Below are 7,211 nucleotides of genomic sequence, written 5' to 3'. Positions count from 1 at the left end.
CTGCTCAGGTTGACTTGGCTCTGCTCGACCGTATAAGGGCTCGGCTCGGCTTGGCCCCCACCCCGCCCGGCTGGGGCCACGCGTCCGACTCGGCTTCTCTCGGCTCGGCTCCGCTCGGCTCCTCTCGGCTCGGCCCCGCTCGGCTCGGCCCTACTCGGTTCGGCCACGCCCGGCTCGGCTCGGCCCCGTTCGGCACCTCTCGGCTCGGCTCCTATCGGCTCGGCTCCTCTCGGCTCGGCTCCTCTCGGCTCGTCCCCACTCGGCTCGGCTCCATTCGGCTCACCTTCTCTGTGTTCCTCCTCGCTCGGTTCGACCCCGCTCGGCTCCATTCGGCTCGACCTTGTTCGTCTCCGCTGGCGCTCGACTCTTCTCGGCTCGGCTCCTCCCGGCTCGACTCCATTCGGCTCACCGTCTCAGGGTTCCGCCCCGCTCGGTTTGACCCCGTTCGGCTTCATTCGGCTCAATCTTGCTCGTCTTCACAGGCGCTCGGCTCTTCTCGGCTTGGCTCCTCCCCGCTCGGCCCCGCTCCGCTCGACGCCTCCTGGCTCGGCTCCTCTGGATTCGGCCTCGCTTGGCTCGGCTCCTCTCGGCTCGGCTCCTCCCGTTTCGGCTCCACTCGGCTCCGCCTCGGGACGCGCAGGCAGTGACCGGGCTTGCTGGATCCGCCCCTCCCTCCACTCCCGTCTCACCGTGGCTGAGTGAGCGAGAGGCCCGGGCTCGGAAAGCGGAGCCCCGGCTAAGGTAGCGGTGCGCCGACACGGGCGCAGCATCCTCGCTCCCGAGACGCGCGAACGCACAGGAGGAGGTCGAGGGGTGCTGGGTCCTGGTTGCTGCTGGAGCTCCAAGGTAGGAGCAGCGCTGGGGACGCGCGCGATGGGGGCGCGCGGGCAACAAAGGACGCAGAGTCGCGGGGGGCGGCGGCACCCCCGCCTAGGCAGAAAATGGGGTGCTGTCCCCGTGGCATTGTCCGGCGTGCGCAGGGACTACAGGGTCGCCGCCGCTGGTGGGCGTGGGCGTGATGTGCCCCAACTTCCTCAATCCGAAAGGCGAGCTGGTGGGGTTGGGGGCGCCCAGCAGACTACAGGTCCTGGTGGTGCGCACATCCACAGACTAAGGTTCGGGTGCATTTGTTGGGGTCTTCTTGCTCTCGGCAGCTGGGCGCACTGCAGAACTCTTGACGGAGGCTCCCAGATCCTGGGGGCACAGCTTGGTGGGTGCGGCCATCCAGTCCCCATCTCCAGACCTGGCATCTCGGATGAGATACAGAGGCCCCTGCCCCGCCACTTGGGGTCGCCTGCCTGTGCCCTTAGCCAAACTGGGTTGGAGAGAATGGGGAAAGGAGGGTAGGGCAAGAGAGAGGCCCTGGCGGGGTGGCCTTCCGCAGGGGGGTGCCCCTCCAAGCTGGCGCTGGTGGCTGGTGAGGCAGCAGATTTTTTTTTTTGCCCTCCCCCCAGGGAGGGGCAGTGGCGACGGAGGATGCTGGGCCGAGCCTCCAGGGCCCGCCTGCGTGGACCCATTAGACGGGGGCCTGTGAACTCGCCCAGGGCCCACTGGGCATTGCCACGCGTGCCTTCGCCCCAATCTGAAAGGGTCGTTGCAGAGGGACCCTTGAGAGTGGGGGAATTATATACCAAGCAATGCATCTCTACAACCGCCGAGATACCGCTTCTGTCTTCTAGGTTACAGATGGGGAGTTGGGGGGGGGGGACCAGGATGAAGGACCGGACTGATCGTACTCTAGAAGGGTGCCCAGACAGAGGATGGTGGGGGTGGGGCTGGCCTAGGGCTGTGGGCAGAGGAGGAGGTGGAGTACAGAGAGCACCACATGGGGCTGCCTCTCCTCCGGTGCGCTAGAGGCCTCCTCCCCATCAGTTGTAGATATAAACAATGGGTCCTTCATTCATAAGACGGCTGTCACCTGGATAGGCACCGCCAGGGCCTGGCAGGTACACCGGACTGGAATGAATGTCTCGGCTCCCAAGCACAGTCCGAGAACTGGAGCCTGATGCCTGTATTAGTGGAGAAGCTGGAGGCATAGGTGGAGGAGGGTGGGGCAGATTCAGAAGCCTTTTAGAGCCAGGTGCCCTGCCTACCGGCACTGCTTTTTAATAGGAGATAAATTACCCCAGCTTCAAGAGGCAGAGAAAGATTTGGGTTATTGGGATATGAAGTTCAAGGCAGAGGCAACAGATTATTTGGCCAAGTCCCTTCCTGCAAAGATAGCAGGTGTGCACTTAGCGCAGATACACGGATATCTGCAGTTTGTGGCAAAGGGAGTGTTGGGGTGCTGGCTCTAGGACAGAGGGTAGAAATCGAGAGAAGAGCCCCAAAGGCAAAGGAGCCCGGGAGAAAACACACACACACACACACACACGCACACACACATCCTTGCTTCTCTAGTGCAGGCACTCTAGTCTGATTTCCCAGCTGAAAGACCCACCCTGAGGATCAGGGTCTTCTGTGCACTTGGGTGGTTGAGAGTTCAGATGCTGGAGTTTGATATCCTGAGTTCAAACCTCGCTCTGCTGTTTCCTTAGCTGTGTGCCTTTGGAGAAGACAGTGTACCTCTCTGGGCCTCCATTTTGCCATCAGTAAAATGGGAATGGCATTTGCCTTTTAGAGTTGTTGCTAGAATCATGCCTGGGATGGAGTGTTTGTTATTTTGTTTGTTTATGGGGTCTTGTGAGGAGCCCATCACTGGGGATTCTACGCTGGTGCTTTACCACTGAGCATCACCCCCAGCCCCTCACTGAAGGAGTCTAGACAGGTGCTCTACCACTGAGCCACACTCCCTCACTGGGGAATTCTAGTCAACTGCCCTACCTCTGACTACATTCCCAGCCTAGAGTGTTGTTTTTGCTACAGGAAGTAGCCCCTAGCCTGGGGCAGGAGGAAACTTATTCCTTTCTTGGCTGCCCTTTACTTTTAAACAGCCTAGCCTCTTAGCCCTGCCCCAGGGCCCGCCCTTCTCTGCCTGCTCTCATCCCTGCTTCCTGCCCAGGCCCCCTCAGCATTGGGAAAGCCCTTATGCCCCATAGCCCAGACTTCCCTATTCTGGGTCTAGAAGGCTTTAGTGTGGTTCTGACATCTTCCCTTGATTCTACCACTAGCTGTTCCCTTGACCCACCTGCTCTTTCTCTGTGCAGAGTAAGGACTCTGAAAGTGCTTCCTACTACCTCTTGGGAGAACTTCTGTCTTTGTACTAATTAAAGGGGAAAAAAGCAAGGGGCTGGAGAGATAGTTAAGGGCACCAACTGCTCTTCTAGAGGACCCGAGTTTGATTCCCAGCACCCACATGGCAGCTAACAACCACTTGTAACTCCAGTTCCAGGAGAATCCAATGCCCTCTTCTGACCTCTGTGGGCATTGCATGGTACAGGTGCACTTACATACATACATGCAGGCACATAAAATAAATAATTTTTTTTTTTGTCTTTTTGAGACAGGGTCTCTCTGTAGCCCCAGCTGCCCGGGACCTCACTAGGTAGACCAGGTGGGTTTTTCCCCCACGGGTCCCCCCCTGCCTCTGCCTCCTGAGTGCTGGGATTAAAGGCGTGCACCACGACGCCCGGCAATAAAATATTTTTTAAAAATCATATTAAGTGCTTAGTCTGTTTAGGAGTGATTGATCCTGCTGTTTTTTTTTTTTTTTTTGGTTTTTTTTTTTTTTTTTTGGTTTTGTTTTGAGACAGGGTCTCCCTGTAGTTCTGTGGAGACCAGACTGTCCTCGATCTCACTGAGCTGCCTGCTTCTGCCTCCTAAGTGCTGGGATTAAAGCAGGCACCACCATGCCTGACTTAAGATTTATTTTAATTTTTATTAGTGTGTATGTGTGTGTGTGTGTGTGCACGCGCTCATGGAAGCCAGAAGAGTGCATGATACCCCCTGGAGCTGGGGTTACAGCTGCCTAATGTGGGTGCAAAGAACTGAACTGGGGTCTCTGGAAGGGCAGCAAGTGCTCTTAACTGCTGAACTCTCTCTCTCTAGCCCTTGCTTTGTTTATTTGAGACAGAGTCTCATTATCCTAGGCTGAACTCAAACTGGCTATGTAGCCCAGCATGGCCTGTATTTCCCAACAGCTGAGATAACACCATGCATCACCTTGTTGGTGGGGATGGAACCCATGACTTTGTGCATGCCAAAAACTACTGTACCAACTGAGCCACATCCTCAGCCCTATTTTTTTTTTTTGAAGACAAGTCTCATGGAGCTCAGGCTAGTCCTGAAGCCATTATGTAGTCCAGGCTGGCCTTGAACTCCTGATCTTCCCACCTCTACCTCTTGAGTTCTGGGATGACAAGTATACTCACTGTGTATCGGGCTCTATGTACTAGTTAAGCACTTACTGTATGCATGAGAGTCATGCCTCTTCTACCACAGCACAAACTTTCACAGCATTTTTCCCTTCCTTTCAGGTCTATTTCTCTAGACATTATTATGGTCATGCCTTCTGACACCTCCTTTTGTTCAGTCTAAAGTCTAAACATTATTTGACTTCTGGGGCCCATACTGTTGACTGGTCTCACCTTCTCACAGCTCCCTCCCCCTTCTTTCCTCCCCTCCTCCTTCCTCCCTTCCTTCCTCCCTCTCTCCTCTGCTGGCCAGATCCTATACACCACCCCCCCTGCTGTAGAGTCACTCCAGCTCTGGTTATAAACTGTAAGTAGTGGGAGTGGTTTGTTGGATCTATCTTGTCCTTGGGATTTTTATTGTTTTGAGGCAAGGTTTCACATAGCACTGGCTGGCCTTGAACTTGCTGCATATTGGAGGATATCCTTGAACTCCTGATTGTCCTGTTTCTACTTCCCAAGTGCTGGGATTACAGGGTATACTGCAGTGATCAGTTTCGTGTGTGTGTGTGTGTGTGTGTGTGTGTGTGTGTCTGTCCATGTGGCTCTGTGGTCCTGTGCCGATATAGAGGTTAGAGTTTGATTCTAGGTGTCATCCTCAATCACTATCCACTTTATTTTATTCACTTATTTTGTGTGAGAGTGGATGTGGGTGTGCATATGCCCCATGGGGCATTCATGGAGATCAGAGGACAATTTGAAGGCCTTGGTTTTCTCCTTCCTGTGCAGAGTCCCCAGGATTGAACTCAGGTTGTAGGGCTTGGCAGCAAGTGTTTTTACCCGCTGAACCAACTTGCCAACTTTAAATGGTGATTTCAGAGCAGGACAAAGAAAGTTGTGTGTTGAACAGTGGCAGGGGTCCTAGCCCGTTGTGGTCCAGTCTTTGCCTTTAACTGGCACCTCTGTCCTTCCTCTCCCTCCCCATATAAGCTAGCTCTCCTTGACTCTGGAGGGTGGCCTAACCCAGTGTGTGGCTCTCACACATGCTGGCTTCAGTGCCTGTCCCTAGGGCCCCCCAACTCCCTGTGATGGTCTCCTTAGTCCCAGGTCGTCAGAGAGACTGAATGAGGGGGTGCATCCCCAAGTGCTCAGCTGGTGGCAGACTCTGAGACTGGAAACAGCTGGTATAATCTGTCAGCCCCAGTTTTGATGCATGAATGTGGGTGGGGGGGCAGGAGAATCTGGACATGGTTGTATATAGGAACTCCTTATCTGATGGGGAAAGCAGAGTGGTGAGCAGTTCACATCATCCCAGCAGACACTGTGTGGGGCTCCACTTCTCAGCCTTGTGACTTGGGAGAAACTGAAGTGTGTGACCTTCCAGGTGAACCCTCTCTGCTCTGGCCTAGGACAAAGAGGCCACCCTCTCTTTCTAGGACCTAGAGACTGGGGGTTGGTTGTAGTACCCTGTGTTACCCATTTCCTCAGAGCTTCTCCTGCTCCTGGCTCTCTCTGGTTTGCACAGCTGGCCCTGGTCATTACAGTTGTAACAAGAATCTAAAGTGATGCCTTCAGAACTGCTGAGAAAGGTTAATGAGATGTTGTCTTCTGAGTAGAAGGCGAAACAGGCCTGGAGGTCTCATTACCAAGACATAAATATAGGGCTGTGTGCTGAGTGGCTCCTGACTTGCCCTAGTCTTTCCTTCCCTCCCTAGAGTCATGCACATGTTGAAAATGTGCTCTACCACTGAGCCATGCCCCAGCCCCTCATTGGGGAATTCCATGCAAGTGTTCTAAGGCTAAGTAACACCCCCAGCCCTTCACTGGAAGATTCTAGGCAAGTGCTCTATGACTTAACCATATCCCCAGCCCTTCACTGGCGGGGTGCAGGGGGTGGGTGTAGGTGTTAGGCAAGTGTTCTACCACTGAGCCATATCCCTTCCCCTTCCCTGGAAGATTCTAGGCAGGTGCTCTGCCACTGAGCCATATCCCTTCCCCTTCCCTGGAAGATTCTAGGCGGGTGCTCTGCCACTGAGCCATGTTCTAGAATCCCTCACTGGGGGAATTCTAGGGAGGTGGTCTACTGCTAAGCCACACTCTTAGTGGCTTTGTGAAGGATTCTAAAGCTGGAATGCTGCATCTGAACCACACCCCCAGCCCAGATTTCCCAGACTTTCTGTGTAGTTGAGGGTTCTCTTCCACTTCCCAAGTGCAGGCAGTATAGGTGTGGACATCACACTTGCATTATATGGACCTAGGGATAGAACCCAGGTCTTCATGTATGTTATACAAGCACTCTGGTAACTGAGCCACATCCTTAGCTCCCAGGACGCTTTTGTTTGTTTGTTTGTTTGAGACAGGGTCTCCCTACTTGTCTGGAACTCACTATGTAGACCAGGCTGATCTTGGTCTCACAGAGATCTGCCTGCCTCTTCCTCCAGAGTGCAGAATTAAAGGCATGCACCAACACACCCAGCCCCAGGACACTTTTAAAATTAAATTTAGGCACTTTAATCCCAGTGCTTGGGAGGCAGAGGCAGGAGGATCTCTGTGAGTTCAAGGCCAGCCTGGTCTACATAGCAAGTTCTAGGCCAGCTGGGACTACAGGAAGACCCTGTCTCAAAAAGACAAAAAAAAATTGTAATTAATTATTAATTAATTAATTAATTAAAAAGACAGGGTCCATCTGTAGCCCCAGCTGGCCTAGAACTTGCTATGTAGACCAGGATGGTCTGGATCTCACAGGTAACTTACAGATACCTGTCTGCTGCTGCCTCCCAAGTGCTAGAATTAAAGGCAAAGTGTGCACCTCCAAGCCTGGCCCCAAGGCACTTTAATCTAACCATCAAGCTTGTATTTTTGAGTGCCAGACGCTGTCCTAGGTACTGAGAACAGGATCATGAATGAGATGTGCAAAGTCAA

The 7,211-nt window shown here is 53.7% G+C and overlaps 1 protein-coding gene across 3 annotated transcripts in view; it reads left to right on the top strand.

The window, feature by feature from the left end:
• Window positions 1–549: 549 nt before the first annotated feature.
• Clip2 (CAP-Gly domain containing linker protein 2) overlaps window positions 550–7,211 on the top strand; it is a 66,656-nt gene continuing 59,994 nt past the window's right edge. The window contains exon 1 of one of the 3 annotated variants that reach the window (XM_008851134.1): window positions 550–846. The gene's annotated coding sequence lies outside the window, so the exon portion shown is untranslated. The remainder of the gene's footprint in view (window positions 847–7,211) is intronic. The other 2 variants (XM_008851132.3, XM_008851133.3) reach the window with 2 other exon arrangements.

This window comes from Nannospalax galili, unplaced genomic scaffold, assembly GCF_000622305.1.
Source record: "Nannospalax galili isolate Female #2095 unplaced genomic scaffold, S.galili_v1.0 scaffold444, whole genome shotgun sequence".
Lineage (NCBI taxonomy): Eukaryota > Metazoa > Chordata > Mammalia > Rodentia > Spalacidae > Nannospalax > Nannospalax galili.
This window is presented reverse-complemented; position numbering and strand designations above follow the sequence as displayed.